This window comes from Ursus arctos, unplaced genomic scaffold (assembly GCF_023065955.2).
Source record: "Ursus arctos isolate Adak ecotype North America unplaced genomic scaffold, UrsArc2.0 scaffold_13, whole genome shotgun sequence".
NCBI classification, from domain to species: Eukaryota; Metazoa; Chordata; class Mammalia; order Carnivora; family Ursidae; genus Ursus; species Ursus arctos.
Window position 1 is genome coordinate 20,804,245 of NW_026622797.1, and position 23,409 is coordinate 20,827,653.

At 42.4% G+C, this 23,409-nt stretch overlaps 1 protein-coding gene and 1 non-coding gene across 4 annotated transcripts in view; both read right to left on the bottom strand.

The window, feature by feature from the left end:
* UTRN (utrophin) overlaps positions 1-20,755 on the bottom strand; it is a 539,750-nt gene extending 518,995 nt beyond the window's left edge. The window contains exons 1-2 of one of the 3 annotated variants that reach the window (XM_057310986.1): positions 20,661-20,755; positions 14,870-14,929 (exon numbers count right to left, since the gene is read on the bottom strand). The gene's annotated coding sequence lies outside the window, so the exon portion shown is untranslated. Of the gene's footprint in view, positions 1-14,869; positions 14,930-19,934; positions 20,201-20,660 lie in introns of those variants that run through there. The other 2 variants (XM_048225919.2, XM_048225918.2) reach the window with 2 other exon arrangements.
* Positions 19,932-20,013, bottom strand: TRNAL-UAA (transfer RNA leucine (anticodon UAA)). The gene has a single exon. It is a non-coding gene; the product is annotated as a tRNA-Leu (tRNA).
* Positions 20,756-23,409: the final 2,654 nt, after the last annotated feature.

Genomic DNA, 23,409 nt, shown 5'->3' on the forward strand with positions numbered 1-23,409 from the left:
AAAATGTCAGACAATACCAAGTGTTAGCAATGATGTGAACAAGCTGGAACCTTTATACTTTGCTGGTGGGAATTCAAAATGGCAAGACCACTTTAGAAAAGAATTTGACAGTCTCTTAAAATACTAAACATAAATTTACCATATAGTGTAGCAATTTCCCTTCTAGGTATCTACCCAAGAGAAATGAAAACATATGTCCATACAAAGACTTGCACATAAATGCTCACAGCAGCATTATCTCTCATAACCAAAAAGTGGGAACCATTCAAACTTCCATCAAGCAGTGAATGGGTAAATAAAATGTGGCCTATCCACACACTGGAAGCCTGTTATGCAATAAAAAGGAACAAATTGCAAATACATGCTGCCACATCGATGAGCCTCAAAACCATTATGCTAAGTAACAAAAGGATCACATGACTCCATTTCTGTGAATGTCCAGAAAGGCAAATCTGCAGATTCAGAATATAGATCAGTGGTTGTTGGAACTGGAGGGAGGAATGGAGATTGTCTACGAATCGATTTGAACTGGTGGAAATGTTCTGAACTTGGATTGGGATACAACTCCATGTATTTACTCACTGAATTGTACACTTAAAATAGGTGGATTTTATATGCAAATTATCTCTCTGTAGATTAAATAAATAGGTAACAAACAAATAAATACATAAAACAGAATACTCATAGCAACCCAGAAACAAAGTTTGTAAGTGATGAGAACATAATTATATTCCAACGAAGTGGTGGAATTATGAATGATGTTTATATTTTTATGTATTTTCCAGTTAAAAATGTGTTTTTAAATCTGGAGGAAATTTGGAAAATTGTACTCTGAGAGTCAAATCACTCCACGATGGGCCAGCGGAGGGCGATGTAAAGTAACCTTGATAAAGAGACGAAATGGCTCTCAGGCCTGTAAGACTTGGCAGTGACCTGATTACAGTTAATAACACATCTAAAGAAAGATGAATCAATCAGCAGAGAACACTGATCAATACAGAGAGCAAAGGAAAGGGACAGTTGCAGATGCAAGCTTTGCAGAGCCTGACCGAGGCCATGCAGGGAGGCTGAAGGCTAGTCAGAGAGAGGGTGCGCCCACCCCACGGTAGAGATGGCTGCCGTCCGTCCCACAGGGCTTCAGAGCATCAGACACTCTAAGTGCGGTATAACAGATTCATCTTGTTTTACCTGCATGCTCACCCCATAATATTTTTATTCATTTTTTCCCAAGTAATTCTGTGTCTAAAGAAAGCCCATTCCTACTGATATATTATGACTGGACACACATTTGGGTCATATACCTCAGGCTGCTGAGGTTTCCTCCGAGCAGAACCAACTTCAGATGAAAGTGATACACCTGGGAAGCTGAGCAAGACTCGGGCTGTGGCAGGCTCTTCAGGATGAAGGCCGCCTCTTGGAAGTCAGCCAGTCCACTGACCTTGCTCAGTGACATCCACCCTGGACAAGAGTGTCTCATTTAGGCTTCAATATCAAGAAATGCAAGACACAAGATATATTCAAATTATTGGATGGTCAGCATATTTTTTTTTAAGAAGCCACTTATGGGAAGAATTTAAATTATTTAGATCTTATACTCACTGACTCCAGATCCATCCAGCCATAGCAACTACAATTCTAGCACCAGCTGTTTCAACTCCACCTTACTCATAAAAGTAGCCCTGGTGAAGTAGAGAGCTTCCTTCCAACGAATTTGCTGGTGGTGATGGTCTACCACCAAGAGTCTGTGGCTCTGTGTCTAAGCCTCTGGGGGACAATGTGCCTGCCTCTGGGGACAATGGAGGTGATCTGGTTGAGCACTGAGCTCTAGTGTCCCACAACATACAGATACTTTTCATGACTAACCTCATGTCCTGGTTCATGATTTCTACTCTCATTCCCAGATGGAACTCTGAAGTCAAGCAGCTCTAGCTCATTGCTGCCTGCCCTCAACCTCCTTCCACACCACCCCATGCTAACTGGACCCTGATAATGTCCCTGCCTTGACCTGGATGGACAATTTGATTTTGGCACTCCCTTAATGGTCTGAAACATCTTTTCCTAGAAGAGTGGTTCTCAACTTTGTTGCTATAATACTCTTTGGGGAGCCTGCGTGGCTCAGTCGGTTAAGCGTCTGCCTTTGACTCAGCTCATGATCCCGGTATCCTGGGATCAAGCCCCATATCAGGCTCCTTGCTCAGTGGGGAGTCTGCTTCTCCCTCTGACTGCCTCTCTCTCTCTCTCTTTCTCTCTCTCTCTAACAAATAAATAAAATCTTTGTAATTCTACTATTCAGTTCTGATGTTAACCACCTATAGTTAGCCTCAGACTCCACAGGTTTAAGGGAAGTCCCCAACAAGACTGCCCTCACTTCAGGTACCAGCTGCAAGTTCAGGGTCCCCAGGCCACCTGCACTTCCGATCAACTAGTTGCAAATTTTGGAGGTTGTACTGCCCTTTCAGGTTTGATAAGAGTCTAGAATGACTCACAGAACTCAGGGAAGTGCTACACATATGATTGTCAGGTTTTTGTAAAGGATATAAATCAGGACAGGTCAAATGAAGAGTCACAGAGAGTGAGATCTGGGAGGTCTCACATACAGTTTCCAAGGCTTCTCTCCATGGAATCAGGACCCTCCTAGCACATCTATGTGCTCACCAAGCCACAGTGCCCAGAGTTTTTATTGAAACTCTTGGGCACTTCATTATGTAGGCATAATTGATGGAAACTCTTGGCACTTCATCATGTAGGCATAATTGACGGAATCGTTGGCTACATGATTGAACCCAATCTCGAGCCTTTCTCTCCTCCTTGGAAGTTGAAAGTCTGTGCTAGTATCGCTAAGGCTCAAAACTCAGCTTTTAATCAAATGGTTGGTCTTTCAGTCATGACCAGTCCCCAGTCTGAGTCATCTACTTAGCATAAACTCAGGTGTGGTCCAAGGGCCCACTACGGAAAAACAAAGGCACTCCTATCACTGGGGGAATTCCAAGAATTTAGAGTTTCTCTCCTCCCTAAGAACCAGGGACAAGTGCCAATCAAATTATTTATTATATAACGCTTGCATATTGCAATCAGTCAGGAAGCTTTTAAAAACGTTCGTGCCTCGGGGCACGAACATCAGTCAGTTAAGGGTTCAACTGTTGACTCTTGATTTCAGCTCAGGTCATGATCTCACGGTCATAAGATCCAGCCCTGCCTGCCAGTCCGCTTGAGATTCTCCCTATCCTTCTGCTCCTTCTTCTCCTCCTCCCCCTGTTCATGCGCGCACGCTCTTTTTCTCTCTCAAATAAATAAACAAATAAAATCTTTTAAAAAATAAGTATTCATGCCTGGATCCTACCAAGAACTAATTGGTCTGGGGTGCAAACTGGTTATAAGAATTTTTTAAATCTCCTCCAGATAATTCTAACATATCCTACAAGCTATGCTTCTGGCCTTGCTTTAGTCTCTTAATTTGAACTACTAGGATATGTATGTTCCTCCAAATTAAATTGGAATTGTTGATCTGGTTAATGGCGCTCCCAACATGCTACTTGGCTGGAGCCAGACATCTTATGATCTATCTTAGGTCTACAGTCTCTGTCCTGCACAACTGTGAGTGGACCCATTCACAACATAGTTCGTGTGAATAATGCCCTGGATATATGCAGCGTATATACTGCACTATACAGGGTAGACATGTCCTAAGCTAGTCACCACACATTAAATTAGCATCAAGCACATTTACCGAACAAACACCTTAGCAGATTTATTGCTATTTCTGACATATGTATTAGCTTTAACAGGAATATTGTCACATCTCTATCCGCTTTACATTTTAATTTCAAGTTTAAAACCATCAAAATGAATCTGAATTTACCTAAAATGATCCTGCATATTAAGAAAAAAAGTATGATGGATTCCCATAGAACATGCTGAATTTTGAGAAATTGAATATTTTTTAAAAGTTTACAATATTCACATAAATGTGACATATCAGAATGTTCTATAAATCAGCTTTTAGAAAACTAGCCTTCAACAAATTGGAATTCTGCAAATTATATTCTTGGCTTCTGCTTATGATTAGCTTCCATCATCTAAAAAATTTGCTTATTGAGAAATTTTAAATCCTAGTATTTTCCATCAAGATTTCCTTGTATAGCATGTGATTAAGAGATTGCATTTTGAAAGTGTTTAAAATAAAAAAGGCAGGAGTAGAGAGAAGGAAACCATGAACCACTTCTGACCAGCCAAGGTTTTTCCCAAGAAGCTGAAAGGAACTCTCCAGCAATAAACCAAGAAATTTGTCCAGCAGGAGAAAAAAAAATTAGTAGAACTTGGCAACTCTGTTGGGGTAATAGGTTGTTATCTGACATGAAGGCCCTGAAAGTACATTTCCTGAATAAAAATAGTGATTGCCTTTATGCGTATTATCCTTTCAAAGTCAGGTCAAGTTATAATGTGGGCAATTTTTTGTCCATCCACTTGAGGAAAGAGTTTTTCAGAAAACTTCTCTTTCCACCTCAGAGTGGAATAGGAAATGAATTTTAGCAAACTTCATTTTCTGCCATCAGGAAGGAGAAGGAGATTCGAATTTGTGATAATGATTGCATTTTGAGTTACCTAAGGAAAGTGCTAGCGAGACAAGAATTGCCTTCTAAAAATAAACCAAAGCAACCAAATAGAAACTTCTCGAGCCCTAGCTTCGGAAGTGTTCACTCTGAATTCCAAACCTCTAGTTTTCTGGTTCTTTCTGAGGTTGTTGGTGACTTAACCAACCCTGAGGACTGACCCTGTAGGACTCAATAAGAATCCTAATAAATATGTAGCTATGGTTGGGAGTCTTTGAAAAATAAGCAAAATTTCCCAACTCATTCCACAAACCTCAATTATCTCATACCATTAGGGGATCTGGAAATACAGAGTCAAAGTTAAGAGTTCTGAGCAATTGGTTTTCAAAGACTCATTCACATGAGCTAAAGGTGCATATTAGTTTGGCTTTTACACCTCCTGCTGCTTTTCAAGAGGATAAATAATTACAGTGATTTATCTTTGAAATGTGCAGCTCGGAGCTGGATGTGGAGAAGTCACATAATGGTGTCAGCACTTCAGCCCGAAGTAAATAAAATGGTGAGATATATTTAGCACACGATAACACAAAGCACTGAGAAACAGAGATAATAGGAAGAAACTGTCTTTACGTGATTAGAGAACTTTACAAAATACCAAGCTTTTACAAAAAGGAAATAATGATAGAAAATAGAAACAGTAGGAAAAACCAGAAAGTCTTCCAAGTTCCAAATTTCCATCCTAATTCTAGCCCCTGAAAGGCAGGTCAGTTTCTCAGGCCCTTTGCCTGGGTTTCTTCTTTCTAACTTTTCAGCCTCCCTCCGTGTGGTAAGTGCTTGATTCTGGAGGCAGCAGAGCAGTTGCTTAGATGTCTAATGCTTTTCAAGGCTAATGGGAATATCCAAGCAAGCGGTGGCTTCCATTCCCTTTCCAGATGCCCCTGAGAAGCACTTTGGCAGAACTGCGGTGCCATAAAGGAGATTTTACCCTCCAAGAAAGGCTGCTTTCCAGTTTTCTCTTTCTTTTTTTTTTTTTTAAAGATTTTATTTATTTATTTGACAGAGATAGAGACAGCCAGCGAGAGAGGGAACACAAGCAGGGGGAGTGGGAGAGGAAGAAGCAGGCTCATAGCGGAGGAGCCTGATGTGGGGCTCGATCCTATAATGCCAGGATCACGCCCTGAGCCGAAGGCAGACTCCTAACCGCTGTGCCACCCAGGCGCCCCCCAGTTTTCTCTTTCTTTTACCATAGATGAGGTTTGCACACAAATATTAATTTGCTTCAAAGGACTTGGAAGGTCCACTCAATCAAATAAATGACTTTTTCACTGACTTTGCCATTGAATACAAAAAAAAAAAAAAGCAGTCCAATAGTTTGTGTGCTGGAAATAGTCTTGGATACAACTATGCACAGAATCTTGCCCTGCCCCACCTCTTGCCTAACCTCTCCCCACGCCCCATTGCTGCCACCTGAAACTGCTCATGTGTCGGCCATCACTGATGGCCTCCTAGTTGCTAGATCGAAGTGACCATCTATCAATTCACGTCTTATTTTCCAGATCACAGAAAGTTGATGCTGTTTACCAGTTGATCAATAGAAGACGTTGATAATGTTTGGTTTTGTTTTTCTTCAGCATCTCTGACCACTTCCTCACAGGCTTCATTAGGAAGATCTCTTTGTCTATGCATTACATAAAGGTGAATTTTCTGCAGAAATCCATCAGGGACTCTCTTCTTGCTCATCTCCTTACTCCTGCGTAATTTTATTTATTCCTTTGCTTTCATTGTCAGCTTTAGGTTGATGATTCCCATCTTATATCTCTAGCCTATCTCTCTCCTGAGTTTTTTTTAAAGACTTATTTATTTATTTGAGAGAGAGAGAGAGAGAGAGAGAGTGATGGGGGGGCAGAGGGGGAAGGAGAGAAAGAGGGAAAGAATCCCAAACACACTCTGAGTTGAGCGCAGAGCCCAATGTGGGGCTTGATCTCACGACCCATTAGATCATGACCTGGGCTGAAACCAAGAGTCAGATGCTCAACCAACTGAGGCACCCATCTGTCTCCTAAGTTTTACTCTCATATATCTGAGGGTTTCGGGGGAGGCAGAGAATGGAGGGATTCAGAGAAGAGGAACACATAAATGCGACCAGAGCCTTCAGTTACAGAAACTCTGTTCCTCCTTTAGTGCCCTAAAGAAACTTAAAAGGAAAAAAAAAAGTACGTAGAGACACTGTCTGCTTTGCCTGACATCTTAATGTTGGTATCATTGGCTATAATTTCGCTTAGAATAAAAAAAAAAAGTAAGCATGTGACAATTTTTTTTTGCTATGTTGATATTCAGGTAGTCAGGTTGGAAATTTAACAATTCCCTTAAATTGTATGTCAGTATTTCAGGACAAGACTGAGAAAATACGTGCTAAAAAGAAAAAGCTAAAGTGTCAGTATAGTGCAATGGTCAGTGACTTCTTTCTTGTATTTCTTATACTAATATTAATATTTATGCTGATTTGTGCTACTATGAGGTAGGACTAGTGACTGCAGATAAAAGAAACTTGTATTCCCCAAATAACAATTTATTCCAGTCTTCATGGACATCTGAAGTTCGGTAGTCCTGAGCTGTGATAGTGGTTTTACTTTACTAAGATGAGACCTCCAGAAAAAGCTCTTTTTAGTTTTCTTTTCTCCCAGCCCCAGGCTGTGGCCTCCTTCCCTGTGGTCCAGTGGACCAGTCGTATCCATGTTCTCAGGAGCAGACAAAGGGCAAGCTCACACAGTCCTTTAAGGATGTTTTCTTGGAAGTTTTCCAGTAGCACTTCTACCTATGTCACTGGCCAAATCTTACTCACATTGCTGCTTGCAGCTAAGAGAAAGCTGTACAACGTGGTCTATATTCCAGGCAGCTCTGTGTTCCTGTCAAACATTGTGTTTCAATTATTTTGGATGAGGTGGAGACTAGATGGGGGGGAGGTGGGCAACCAGAAGTCTCCACAATATTGTGTTCAAACAATGAATAAAGCCAGGAGAAAATATCTAGATTTATTTGATGACAACAGGTGATGGAAATGCTACTTCTTCAGGAAGACTTTGTAGAGAAAAAAGATACTTGTATGGGGAAAAAGTCGGTGAACTTGCAGGGTTCTTTTCAAGGGTCCTCAGGCTCACTCGGCTTCAGGTTCATCACAGGAGAGATGGGCTCTGGGGCCCATGGGCCATTTCCCTGAGAGGGGGTAGGCAGGGAGCCCTTATCCCAGAAGCTTAGAAGGCTGTAGAGCCGTAAGTGGCCAAGTCCTGGTGGGTGGACTTGTCTGAACGGCCGCCAGCTTGGGATTGTTCCCCACAGAAGTGTCTCTATTATTTTGTGCAGTTCATCTGCAAGCATTGAAATGAGGACTCCCACCACTTCTCTTGAATTTACAGACTCTTCTGTGGGGATTTTTCTCCCTGCTAGTGAACTTAAATCTTCCTTTGTTCAGAATCTTTCCTCTTCCTGTGTTCTTATCCCTTCAACAGAACCACAACCACAAGAATGTGATCTTTCCACACAACATTCACCAAATCCAGCAAAACAGCCTCAATGGACCATTCCTGGTACTTAAGGAGATTTTTGTTGGTTTCCCCTTCTTTCTGTGTCTAGCAAAGCCACCTTCATTGAGTGGATATACCTTTTGTGGTTTTTTGTGGCACTTCTAAGCTGCAGTGAGCCTCAGACTAAAGGGGTTAAAAAAAAAAGGAAACAACAACAAAATTCGTAACTTTCCCTGAACTAAAAAGTCGCACAGACACCCATAATATTTGAAATACTGATGTTCTGAGAAATAAAATAATGTTGGGTAAATATTTCACATGTACAAATAATTTCATTTCATAATTGTGTTTTAGAAACGCTTTGCCCTTAATCAAAGAGACCCACATCTGCTTTTCTAAGTTAGGTTTCAATCTATACATCAAATGGGCAACATAGTAGGACACTTTAGGAAGGGATTAAGAAACTGGGAAGAATGGCTGCTGTATACCCCCAGAGAACTGAGGTAATGGTTAACTCCTGGGCCTTAACCTTTGACTTGCCCTTCAGCACACCTAAGTGCCAAGACCTGCACTCTGACAAAGTCTCATTAAAATAACATAAAATGTGGGGGCGCCTGAGTGGCACAGCGGTTAAGCGTCTGCCTTTGGCTCAGGGCGTGATCCTGGCGTTATGGGATCAAGCCCCACATCAGGCTCTTCCGCTATGAGCCTGCTTCTTCCTCTCCCACTCCCCCTGCTTGTGTTCCCTCTCTCGCTGGCTGTCTCTATCTCTGTCAAATAAATAAATAAAATCTTAAAAAAAAAAAAAGTAACATAAAATGTAAAAACAGAGAGGCGGTCCTTCTCCATCTCCATGTAAGCTGATGGAGGCATTACGAAAAAAAATCAAAGCTTTAGAGGTAGATATACCAGCCTGGGTTCCAATTCCAGGTCTTCACTTGAGCAAGTTACTTAACCCCTCCGATAAGAAGGCAATGAGCAGTAGAAGTCAGCATGGGTTCATTTACTTCATCTTAGGTCAAACTAACATAATTTTATTTTATTTATTTTTTTTTTTAAGATTTTTTATTTATTTATGTGACAGAGAGACAGCCAGCGAGAGAGGGAACACAAGCAGGGGGAGTGGGAGAGGAAGAAGCAGGCTCCCAGCCGAGGAGCCCGATGTGGGACTCAATCCCGGAACGCCGGGATCACGCCCTGAGCCAAAGGCAGACGCCCAACGACTGCGCTACCCAGGCGCCCTATAATTTTATTTTTTTATAAGGTCACTACACTATGCGTAGACAGAATGCATTTTAATTTTGGCACACAATTAGAAGAAAATCTCAAGACATGCTTGCGGTCACAATGAATAACTGCACCAGAGAGCCACTAAATGTAAGTTTCGAGCTGGTTGAACAACAACATACAAAAGTATGTATTAATGTATCAATTCCGCCTGGAAAAAGTATCTCGGATGGCAAGAAAGTCTTGGCCCCTGTTGTATTCAAGATTTTATCAACAACTTGGATAAAAATGTATTAAAAGCTTGGGTTGCTTAAAAGCAGGAGAAACAGCGAATGCACAGATGACAGAATCAAAATTTTAAAATGATCTCAATAACCTAAAAGAGTAGCTGAAATAAAGGCTATTAAAAGCTGTGTAGAGTTCAGCATTTAGATTCAGAGCTACCTGGCATATGGGTATGGTGCAGGGTTGGGGATGGTGTCAGGTCAGGAGGAAGTACACAGAACTCTCTTGGCTGGTATGTATGGAGTCAGGGAGAAGAGATGACCAGCTTGAAAGGGGTTCCATGGGCCAAATCTGGGAAAATTTAAACAGCCAAATTTTAATGACTGTATGGACTATAACCAATTGAATAAAATAAGAATCCATGAGCTTATATTTAATAATTCAATGAATATATGAGGGAGAAAAGTCTATGTTATAGCAGAATGCTAACTAAGAAATGTAGAAGGAATGATGGACATAGAAAAAAATCACCATTTGGCAAAAATCATAGAAATAGTTGATTCAGATAAAAATCATCAACAGAAGTTAATACTAGTGGATGGAAGTACAAAATACTTGGTAATTAACTTCACAATGGAGAAACCTGTCTAACATCATCTTATCCAAGTTTAAAAGTCAATATCACAGAAATAGGACAAATTGACATCATGTGCCTCCTGATAGAAGAACGCAGCATCACGTTCTTGGCATTCCTGTCAAAAGTTAACAACTGGGATCTAATCATGAAGAAATGGAAGACAAATACAAATTGGGAGAAATTCTATCAAAATAACTGATCATTCCCTTCAAAAGAGTCAAGGTCACGAAGGTGAGAAAAGGAAGGAGGACCTATTCATGATTGAAGAGCCTTGACTAGAGACATGAACCAAAAAAGAAAGGGTGTTTATTAACGATACTATTGAGGAAATCAAAATTTGAATGGGATTTGTGTGTTGGGTGGTAATATTCTATTAATATCAGCATCCTAATTTTGATGATTATAACTAGTAATATAGGAGAGTATCCTTGTGTTTTGGGAAACATGTAGGAGTAATAGGTGTCACATCTACAACTTACTCTCAAATGGTGTAGCGAATTAGAGAGAGTGAGAACGGGAAAAGGATGAAACAAACGTGGTAGAATGTTCACAAATACGGAATCTGAGTAAAGGGTACACTGTTTCTACAGCTTTTCAGAAAGTTTTAAACAATTTCAAATACAAGTTTTTAAAAATCAGTTACATAAGTCCAACTGAACTAGCAAAGTGTTAGAGGAGAAATTTAAACCTTAGAGTAGATCAAGACTCATCTGCCTGACTCTCGGGTCTGAAGAGCTGGTGCACCCATACGGCCAGGTCGAAGGCAACCTTTCGTGACAGGAACCATTCGATCACAAGTACAACCAGAAGAGTACCCAGCCAGGCTTCCTGAGGTCCGAAACTTGCAGTAGGAAACGCACTGAGGACCAAAGCAGCTGCTCACTGGTGTCTTTTTCTCTCTTTGGCCACAGGGTCACTCATCTCTGCTTTTCTCTGCATTTGCTTCACCCATCTCTCTTTCTGCACATCAGGATATCTTGCTTCTCTGTGCACATAGCAGAAAATGACCTTATGTATCCTTGCAAATGATTGGAAGCAAACGTAATTGGCCCTGTTGAGTCAGGTACCCACCCCTGGCCTAGTCAACTGATGCAAGGAGGTTGGGGTGATGTAATCTTGCCTACTTGGCCTCAGGAGAATATGGGAAGCAGGCATTTCAAGAAGAGGCACGAGCAGGCAGGCTGAGCCTATGTCAGCAAAAGAACAAACGAGCCAGAGTTGGATGAAAGGCCCAGCCTGATGAGTGAAGAGGTGGAAGACATCCGGTTCTATGGGATATCTCCATGTGCAGGTGCGAGAGCACGACCATACCATAGAAGACAGAGCCCACCGCATCATCAGGAATACAACAGCAGCAAATGTATGCTGAGGCACGTGTGTTGAACTAGCGAATCAAATACCAATTACTCAAACAGTGCTGCTGCTCTGAGTGATGTGTTTTCTAACATGGAAACTAGCTCTTGATGAAGTTCTAAGTAAAATGAGGTACAATTTTTCCTTGATTTACATGGTAGTGGGGTACTTGGAAAATTCACTCCATATTAAAAACTTGCAAAAACATTTTGTGTTTAACATGGAAAGTGCAGTTAGGTTGCAGGTTCAGACAAACAGGCTTTTAACCTACAGGAATATTCTGCTGGTCAGTCCAAACGCTTGTAGGATGAAGGATCGTTCTTTATTACGTGGCCCTCCCATACACTGCAGCATGCCCAGCACCCCGGACCCCTCCCTAATGGCAGGAACCTTCTTCCAAATTATTATGACAAGCCCAAAGTGCCCCCACATTCCTCCAGAATGCTCCCTAAGGTCAGTGCTAACACTATTAATGACCACTAGTTTAGAGATGAGTTGACCTCTGCCAGGAGTGGCCAGTGGGTGATTTCTGCTTTATTGGAAGCTTTGTCTAAGTAAATCCTTTCCAACCCTAACACTCAACAGCCCATGATTAAATCTCATGAAGCCATCGCTTGTTCCCCTTCTGAAATATTACAGTTTTTTTTTTTTTTTAACTCCTTTGCTATTCAAGAAGATACCCAACTTTATGCCAATACTTAAAAGCTATGTTATTCGGGACAGGACTCTTTTAGCTTCAAATAAGAAGCCGCACACAAAAGAAGAATTCACAGTCTTAACTTGGAAATGTAAATGTGGAGTTGATTTCAGAACAACTGGCTCCAGGAATTTGGGTGAGGCCTTGGGTTTTTGTCTGTCTGTCTGTCTCTACCTCTCTCTCTCTCTCTCTTCCTCTTTCTGTTTTTCTTCCTCCCCTCTTCTTTTCCCTCCCTCTCCCCCTCTTTCTTTCACTTTCTCTCTCTGTGGGCTGAATTCAGGCTCTCTCCTGGTGATAGGCAGATAGAAACTGTCCCTTCACATTCTATCTGTTCCATGAAAGACCACCGCTTCTCTCCTGCTCCAAACTATGCCCACACTTCTAGGAGAAAACTATGACTGCGAAAGAATTAACGTTATGATTACTTGTTTAGTGCCTGTATTCCCTAAATGTAAGCTCTATGAGGACAAGATCATGTTTTTCTTATTCATTGCCATATCTGAGCAACAAGCATGGCATTGCCCATTCTAGTCACTTAAAAAATACTGAATGAATGAATGAATGAATGAATGAATGAATGAATTGTTCAGTTGGACTACAGGCTGCCCACCTTTCAGTGCTGGTGTTTCTCTACAAGACTTTCCTAGACATTGAAAACATGGGCAAAAGGCAGCAGTAGCTGTGTGTTTTCTAAGCAGGCATTAGACTGGCTTACAGTGCAGAGATGTAGAAGCAAAATAGAGAAACCCAGTGGAAAACATCCTCTTCACTCCAGATCTACCCAAGGGGCTTCTCCACCCAGAATTATCCAAGTTCATCCTCATTTTGCTTTGGTCTGAGGATTCCTCATGGGAGACTAAAATCAGGATTAAAGAAATTGACTAATTGATTCAATTAGTATATTACTGAGGTCATTTCAACTCATTAAGCCACTTGAAAATTTCATTTTGGTTCTGTGCATCCTTCTACATGTCGTTCTTTGTAGTCCACTAATAGGATTAGGCATTGCACTGAGTCACAGTAAAGGGGTACTTCTGCATCATCACAGACTCGAAGGCCAGTCTACACTCCATGAAGCACTTTGCCACTTAAAAGCATAACATTACATATTATTCTAAACATCTCCCAAGTAATAGAGGTCTTTTATTTTTATTTTTCTTTTTATGTGAAATTAAAAAAAAAATCAAGTCAGGTTGCATTTAAAATCAGAGCAGAACTGGGTGGGCCAGAATGCTAGCGTTTAAAAAATGTGAACAACATCCTTAATATAGCTGTTTGTGACTAACCCAGTGGGTGTGACACCCAGGGGAAAACAATAAGCTCACTTATCATGAATTTGAAAAGTTAGAGTTTAGAACTCTGTGCTATTTTTTGAACATAAAAATTATTCAAGGAATTACCCATTTTATTTAAGAAAAGATTGTTGATGGAAAGTTAGACATTTAAAGACTTTCAGTGGAAAAAAGTTTAGTGAACAAATCAGAAAAATGCAATCTATGCCCCTCTCCCAAATTTCATGTCTTTGAAAAATAATATCTTTTGGGGCGCCTGGGTGGCGCAGTCGGTCAAGCATCTGACTCTTGATTTCGGCTCAGGTCATGATCTCAGTGTTATGAGATCAACCCCTGAGTCAGGCTCCATGCTGGGCACGGAGCCTGCCTAGGATTCTCTCCCTCCCTCTCACTCTGCCCCTACCCTCCACCCCTCACACACATGTGCCCACTCTCTGCTCACGCACGCGCTCTCTCTCTCTCTCAAAAAAAAAATTGTATCTTGGGATGTCTGGGTGGCTCGTCAGTTAAGCGTCTGCCTTCAGCTCAGGTCATGATCCCAGGGGCCTGGGACTGAGCCCCACATTGGGCTCTCTGCTCAGCGGAAGCCTGATTCTCCCTCTCCCTGCTACTCCTCCTGCTTGTGCAAGCTCTCTCTCTCCCTTAGATAGATAGATAGATAGATAGATAGATAGATGATAGATAAAATCTTTTGCTAACGATCTCACCTTACTGCAACTGCTATAGCAAATACGATGTATATCCAACAGCAGAATCAATTCCACAAACACCTTTTACCTTTGTAGCAAAACTGGTCTTATAGTTAATCTATAGGTACACTTTATAAGAATCACTAAAGTATGGCCATAGTTTAATCAATTGATTGTCCAAACATCGGCAATTTCTAAGCACTTTGTCAACAGCGCATTTAACTCTCACAAGAAATCATTTGATAGGTATTTCTATTATCACCCCCATTTTACAGAAGAGAAATCAAAGAGTTGGCGAAGTGCAATAAGCAGTCCAAAGTCACACAGCTAATCAGGGTTGGAACTGGGTTTGAAATCTGGGCTGGCTGACGATGAGCCCCAGTTTTGCGTTGCCTCTTAGGACCTGGGCTGTGTATTTCACAAATACACATACTTCCGCATTTATGTACAAAGGAGATTGTAGAACTGACACAAATGTTCAACACTCTTCTTTATGATCCATCTTTTCAATGCAATTTAACAAGTTACCTTTTGCAGTAACTTATGAACATCACTATACCATAGCCATGAATAAAACAGTTGAAAAGACTATCTAAACCCAGAGGTAAATTTGAGATGTGAATTGCACAAGTACCGTGTATAGCATCCCCAGATGGAAATGATTCAAAAACCACTTACGTGTCTGCCTCCCTGGGCTTCTGGATCCTGATTCTTCTAAACAGGTAAGGCCCACCCTAGCTGCAAAAGGAGAAAGAGAAGAAAAAGAAGGGTGAGGATACCTGAACCCATACTAAATTAACTATATTTTCCTATTTTCTGTATTTCTGACATTCTGGCATCTGGGCCCTTGCTGATCAGGGAGGTACTGCCCCTCCCAGGGTTAGCCAATTCTTAGAGATGCAAGACACCTCAGAACAGTCCCCACACCCCAGAGCCTGCTGAAATTATTCAAACTACCAAATCCTAAGCCTGCTTAGCCTGCCTCACCCATTCCTTCTCGTGAAAACCACAATAAAGTTTTTGCCCATCCTTTCGCCTGCTTCCTCTGCTTCAGGTATTCTGATAAGTGGTTCAGAGACATCAAAATCTATTTAAATGAAAATGAAACCACGCAGTTCACAAATGAACCATGTGGTTCGCAGTGGCCTTCTCTCCAGCAGGAGTGTAGATGTAAGGAGCCTGGAATTATGCTCCCTGACTCCTCCATAGCATCCTTGTAACTGAACAGACCCGTGAAATCTGGAGGCATCACACTGATCTCATTTGAACAATTAGCAAATGTGCGATGTGTGTTCAAATTGTTCATTAATTAGCTGCAATTGTACCTAAAAGCAAAATGTAACACAAAAGGAATAATTAAGATCTCCAAATTCCAACTTGGTACTGAGGACAAAGAAAGCTTCTTGTTCAAGATTTCCCAAATTGGGCATGGCTTCTGTGTTTTAAAGTCAGAGGCTAACCCAAATCTCTATTCGTCTTCAATCTCATAGTTTCTGAGTTTGAAAAAAAATATATTGAAACAAAGATGATGGATATGATGAGATAAAGGCCCTGTTCGTACAATTAAAATAATGGCTCGTGCAAACTTGGTCAGTGATTTGGGAATCTTTTCAATGGCCGATTTATCATCAATGATTGAAAGAGAAAAAAGAAAGTCAAAATACCGGCTGGATAAGACAATAGCCTTAATGTACTCCTACACATAGTGACTGTGGAACAACAATTTATCAGCATTTTATAGTCAGTATTAAGCTGACTGAATTTAACACATAAATTTGCCTCCAATTTACCAGTAGGTGTCACTGTTTAAATGTATTGGCAACAGTCTTCCACAGAGTTCTATGTAAGGATGCCCAACAGAAAAGAATCTAACAATTTTTAATAACTTACAACTCGTTCAAACCCACATACAGAATGCTTACAAACCCATACTTATAGTTGTAATTCAAATTAAGTAGTTACTTAATTTCTTATTGTTAAAATAATTATTGGAAAATCAGTCTAAGTTTAGTGGTGGTATACCTACAAATGATTCAAATTTAAATTCAGAATCTTTTACGAATTTTTAAAAATAAAGAGTCTAATATAACAGGCCTACTTTTCATGGGAAAGTAAAGATGCTGTTACATTTTAGGACAGGATTTCAATTTTTAGGAACTATTGATGTTCTCTAGCTCTCCCTATATTATTTTGAGTGAAGGGAAGCATTATGTTTTCATGTGTTGAAGACATTGGTATATAATTGTATCTACCACCTAAGTACAATGAGTCTTGTCTGAACCTGTTTATCCAGGAAGATCGTGGATGTAAAAGTGTTTTGAAAAATTGAAAGTGGTCTTTACATGCAAGGTAAGATTTCTTCCCACTTGCATAGTGTGGTTCTTCTGTACTTCCCACAAAGAATGGGTCCAGAAAAGGGAAGAGAAGTGAGAGGTATGAAACACCTAGATTTGTGAGAAGGCATTATTATGATAACAATATTAATATTAATAATATTATTAACAATGCTTATTATTATTATCATTAAGAAGGCATTATTATAGTTCATTCAGCCTTACAACCACTCAGTGGGGGTAAATATTATTTTCCAATTTGCAAATGAGAAAAGGCAGACTGGTAACCTGAGAAAATTGGTAAACCTGTCTTACCCCAAAGCCTGGGCTCTTTCTACTGAGTCACCGCGTGATTTGAATGTTTGTTTATAATTTGAATCGTATTCTTAATGTTTGCTGCAGTAAATCAAAATTCAGTTAGAGAATACTGCTAATCAGAGGAAACCAGTGATAAAACATTATGCAGAGAGGGAAATAGTAAAGCAAAAGATTCCACCTAAATCGGCACGTGAAGGTTGTGGTTAAGTAGGCCCTACATACTAATCAATAGAAAATTTGTGATTCAGTGCCCGAGGATCTATCTAATAGATTTTCTTGTTTCTAGACCAGCAGTCTTCAGACATCATTTCATCCCTCTTCATAGCACTTCAGAGTAATCTGGCAGAATTTCAGCAGTCTTAAGAAGAATACTCAGGAGTCTTTTACCATCTCTGCTAATGCACAGTAACTGATTAATACAAACTAGAAGCTTGATTTACAATATAGTTTCAAAGAAACAAAGTAAAACTCCGTACTATTCTTTGCCTACTCTTGGTAGTACTGTTCCATATTTGCACTTGGGCATAGTAATACAAACACTTAAATTAGCCCAAGCCCCTGTGCTCAGGCTGGAAAGGCGTCAAGTTTTGTTTTTTGTTTTTCTCTTGCTTGGCCTTAAGGAGAAAGAGAGAGGGACACTGAGCTCAGTTGAACTGGCTATTGACTGAATTAAATAATCTTCACCCAAAAATATTTCCTTCCAGTTCAATATGCCCCCCTCTTCCAAACCTATATAGACAGACCAAGAGTTTCTATGTCGATAGAGAAACTTCCAAATGCAACTCTAGTCAGGTTGCTTCTTGTTTTGAATTCCTTAGTGAACTTCAGAGACCATACTTAGCATGGTTTCAAGATGGCTTACCCCACCTGTACCTCTCTTCCTCCCCTCCCAGAGCCCTACTTCTCTTCCTTCCGTTCCCAACTAAAGCTGACACTCTGGGAAAGAGCTAGGGCTTCCCACACTGCTCCTTTAGCATCTCGGATATAATTCATATTTTGTCATTATAAATGATTCACTAAAATCTCTCTCTCACTAACTGAGCTCCATGAGACGATGCTGGGTTATTTATCTGCACAGCCCTAGTGTCTAACAGCGACTGGCTCAGAGCTGGTTCTTAGATGTTGCCAAGATGCTCATTTCCAAACTACTTAGACACTTTCTTTTCCTCTTTCCTTCTTTTCCCTTCTTGAGCAATTCAACTCTAAAGACATTAGATAGGCTCAAGCAAGGTAAATTTTACATTGGTAAGTTTAGGGAATTACAAATATGGCTAGAAAAACTAAAACAAAATCTGCAGTGTTGCCTCAGAATTGGAGGTATTGGTATAAACTCCTGGATATAAATATAAGTAGAGGGTAGATAAATTTAAACGTGTACACACACACACACACATACACACACATTCTCTCCCTAATTCTGTCCATCCAGAGGGTCTGGGAACAGTAACACATCAAAAGAGTGAGCACGTCTAAACTGAGGTCTTGGTTTCTAATTACCCTTCTTTGCTAAAGAGAACCAGAAATCTTTTGAAAATGGCTGATTCTAGGGCTGGGTCACAGAAAATACAAGGTAAGCAAGGAATATCTTGGACTAGGAAGTAAGGACGTGCTAACGAATGATGCAGACATGTCAAAAGTGAGCTTGAATGGATGTCCACTGGCCAAATCTGGGACACTTTGAGCATCGAACAAATATAGAATGGATTGTAAGCATTTATTCAAACAGGATACCATAAGTGCATACTTAGATTACTTATGATTCCACAAATAACTGAATAAAATGGAAAGTTTCATGAGTAATAGGATATTTATATAGCTTCAAGCACTTCCCCCCAAATATGTATTAATCACAAAGGGGAAAAGTGAATTTATAGTGGTGAAGGCCGGCAGAGGCTTAATCAAGTGACTTAAACTCAGTTAAAAGGACACGTCAAAATCACTCCACCTGGAGGATGCAATGTGATACTTCTGTGATACTCTTGCTACAGAAGCACAACCTGAATCTAATCAGACAAATCCAAATTGACACAGGGACATTCTACAAAAAGACCGGCCCGTCCTCTTCACAAGTGTCAAGATGAAATTCAGGAGCCACCGAGGACTTGTTACAGATTGAAGAAGCCGAAGGAGATGTGACAAGGAAATGCAATACATTCTTCTGAACTGGAGCTTTTTACTACAAACAACCGGTGATTGAATGCGGTTTGGGCACTAGATGTAGTAAATTATCAGTCTTAATTTCCCGATTTTAATGGTTGTATTGGAGCATCTAGTCGGTATCTTACAAATTCTTTTTTCAAGTGTTCTTTGCACTGTAGTTGCAACTTTTTCCTCTAGGTTTTAGATTACTTTCATATTTAGTATTAAAAAAAAAAAAAACACTAGAGCATGCCTTTAGTATTTTAAAATTCTAAGCCGAATGTAAGTTAGAGTCCTAAGATTTTAGAGGCGTGATGCATACCGTCTCCGCCTTCAAGGAGCTAATGGAAGAACTGCGTGCACACAATTAATTTTGCGAAAAGGAAAAAGGTAGAGATTTATCTCTCTGACTTTTCTGCAGGGGCAGCTATCTAACTAAGCTTTCACAGCAGACGCGTCCGCCCCGCCCGGCCTGCTCTCGCTCTGCAGCCGGGAACCCGAGCCCGGCTACGCCGCGGATTCCCCACCCTGGCTCGGCCCAGCGAGCACTTGACGCCGCGCAGCTGGGGCCCGGGAGACGCCTGCCTGCCCGCAGGCCGCCCCGCCCGCCGGATCCCGCCCGCGCGCCACGCCCCCCGCCCGCCGGACCCCTCCCGCACGAGCCCCCTCTCACGCCAGCACCCCCCTGCCACTGCGCCAGCCCCCCACCCCCACCCCCACCCCGCGCCAGCCCCCAGCTCGCGGGCCCTCGCCCAACCCGCTCGCCGCGTCGTTTCCCTCCCAGGAAGCGAAGCCGCGCGTTGTGTGTGTTGGGGAGGGGTGGGGAAGGGTGCGTCTCTCCCAGCTAGAAGGCGGAATTCTTGGGCTCAACGCGTGGTGTGCTCGGTGAAATTTATGTTTAAAAAAATAAATAAAATTTTTAAGTAAAAAAAAAAGCAAAATCAAATATCTACCAGGAGTGGGGTTCGAACCCACGCGGACATTGTCCATTGGATCTTAAGTCCAACGCCTTAACCACTCGGCCATCCTGGTACAGGCGAACGGTCTGCTTTTCACTCTTCCTACAAGCTGTATTCCATCGTCCTCGCACCCTCCCTCAAGAATTTCTGAGGATCCTTCGCTGCCGCTTTCCCGGTTTTCCCATCCCAAGCCGGAGCGACCTCCCAGCCAGAGCCTCCGTTTCCCGCCGCCGCCGCCGCAGCTCACTGTTGCCCCCGGCCCGCCGCGGCAGCGAGGGCAACTGCAGCCGAGTTCGGCGCGCTTGTGGCGGCGGCGGAGCTCGGCGGCTCGCTCGGGGCCGACTCAGGCGCAGCCCGTTGTGCTTTCGGTTTCGAGGTGCGCGGGCGCGGGAAACAAACACACTCGTAAACTTCGGGATTCCTAGGAGCATGTTTTGGAGGCGCGCGGGAATGGGAGTGCAAGGACGGAGCCCCGAGGGTGGGGTTTGGTTGGTTTTATTCTAAATAGAATAAACTTCAAGAAATGAGTTGCCTGAGCAGCAGCACCGCTTTTCTTCCTCACAACTCCCACAGGAAGGAAGTTTGTAGAAATTCGTGTCTGTCCTGCGCTACGCCACATGCAGGGCGCGTGGCACGAGTGGCCCTCCCTGCTGGCTGTGGGCACCACACCCGCTGCACGGCCGCGGGGCGGTGAGGGCCCTCCTTGTTCCCACGACCCACCTGTGCGCTTGGAAGTTTAGGTTCTCTTCATTGTTCTGCAGTGCTCTCCCTCCATTCTGTGCACCTCGACTCCACCACAGAGCCAAGGCTTAGGTGTTGTGCAGGGTCGGGGAGCCTGGGGCCTGAGCGCGATCTGGCAGCCACGCCCTTATTCCCACAGTGCAGGCGGCTGTCTGACCTAGAACTTGTATCACCCTGGAGACTGCACAAGTTCACCTGACTGTGCGGGACCCCACCCGCTGGCTCTTCACCTGCTGGGTCACTGTGAAAGTCACCCGCCGCCCTGCTACCTCCTCGAACCTCTGTGATCCCCGGGCATATTGCCCTGACCTGGGGTGTCGCTCAGCCTCTGGGTTCCGGTTAAGAACATGGACTGCCCCTGAAAGCCCTTCAGGGCAGCAGCCGGCGGAGTTGCCCCTGCTCACTTGGCCACTTAGCACTGACGTACCGGTGGCGCGCATCTTCGTCCCAGCCTCAACGGTATCCCTCCTACTGAGTGTGAGGCCTGGTGCACCCCAGCGCGCCGACCAGAACATGGGGACACATGGGGACAATGCCATCTCCATCTTACCTCGCCAAATTGTCAAGAGGTTTCGGATTTCATAAAATGGGGCTTTCAGAGTACTTAAAATGGTAGTAATAAAAATGTTCTAAGTACTCCCTATGTGGCAGTCATTGCTCTAAGCTCCTTACATGTATTATCTAATTTGATTTTTTAAAACAACCCTGTATAGCAAGTGTTTATATCACCATGTCCAGATTTAGAAGCCCAGTTACAAACTCACTCAAATATAAGAAGATGCCTCCTAGACCCGCTGCCGGCACCTCAAAACCCTTACAGAGCTTGCCCACCGTCCAGCCATCAAATCCTCCATGATCTTCTGGACCATCGCAAAAATACTATTTGAATATTGTTATTTAACCCCAGACTTAGCCTCCAAAAAGCTTCTGGTATAAACCAGTTCTGAACAGCACCACCATGTCATAGGGTACCCAAGTGCCTCTTCTGCAGCCTGGAGATGTATTAAATTTCTTTGGTCGCTGTTTAAGGATGGGCGGGAACACAGGTTAGTCTAGTCAGAGTTACAGGCAACTGAGCTATTGGAGATGAGAAAATTTCAGTCCGCTGTGTGGCACGTTGTATTTTTCCAAAGAGGACCACAACAATATCTCCCAACCCACACATGACTTCGTCTTCCACCACTGTGATTTTGACACCCATACCATCAAAACGTAGAGTCTGTGTTCTTCCTCACTGAATCTGCAAAGCCTTGTGTCTGTGGCAGAGGGGCGCTCTGCGACTTCTGAGGTCATTCATCTTGTTCTTTCGGGATGCTTGCTCTGGGAACCCAGCCCCCATACTGTGACAAAACCCAAGTAGCCACATGTACTTTTTCCAGCCAACAGCCCAACCAACAGTCAATATTAATTGCTGCAAATGTAAGTGAATGAGCCTCCAGTTGATTCCAGCACGTCGCCATCAAGTGACCCAGCCATTGGATCTTTCCAGCTAAGTCTGCAGATCATGGAGCAGGGACAAGCTAGTGTATTCTTTTCCAATTTCTAACTCACAGACTCGATGGACAGAATAAAAATGTGTCAGGGTTTGGTTTGTTTTGTTTTGTTTTGTTTTTTGTGCCACTAAGTTTTGGTTGTTGTTGTTTTTTTTTTAATGAAACAATAGTTAATGAAAACTCCGAGACTGACAAACTGGGATAGCATAGTGGAGCACTGAGAGTATTACATAGAAACAGGCTCTCTGAGAATAAAGTCAACATGGGAAAGCAGCATCCCGAGTGAAGAGTCCAAGTGTGAGTCCATCATTGGAGTCCTTTCCCTCCTCCTTACTGGAAACCAGGTTTTGGGCCATGCTGCCCTTTTCCAGATTGACATCCTTCCTGGGACTCTCTGGGTGGAGGAACACAAGTTCCATCCCGAGGTCCTATCCACAGGGAGGTTAGGAAGCAAAGTTCTGGCTTCTACCTTAGGAAGCAGGCCTTAAAATGGAGGACATTCCCCAAACATCAGAAGGATGTTCAAAAGATGCTGGCAACTGCAAGGCATGACAAATATCCACTTGAGTGTTGAAACAAAATGTGAAAAGCACTATGCAGTGACATTTGTTACAACTGACAAATTAGGAAGCAAGTGACAATATTAAGACAAATTTTGCAGCATGGAAATGGCTTCATGTTCAGGAAATTGAATTTGACATACTTCTTATGGGCAAATGTTTTACTCTATTTAAAATATTTTTCACTGTGCATGTGTGTTTATTTAAGCCATGATATTCTTTACGCATTTTTTGGTGATTTAAAAATGTGTTCACAAATGCTTTGACACTCCTCCCTTTAAGAGATGGAGCTTCCCTTGCAATGTGGGCTGAATCCAACGACTCATTGCTAATGAATTGAATAAAACCGAAGAGGTGATACACAACCTCAGAGACTAGGTCATCACTGCTGCTGATGTCTTGATTTCTCTCCCTTGGATTGTTCCCTCTGGCAGAAACCAATGGTCATTTCATGAGCAGCCCTTTGAGAGGCCCAGGTGGTGAAGAGCAGCCAGCAAGGAACCGAGGTCCTAGGAGCAAGCTTAGTAATGGGTCCTCCTGCCCCGTCGAACCTTCTGATAACTGTAGCCCTGGCCAGCATCTTGACTACAACCTTATAAGAGACCCTGAACCGGAACCACCAGCCAAGCTCTGATTTCCTGACCCTCAGAAAGTATGTAAGATAATATTTATTGT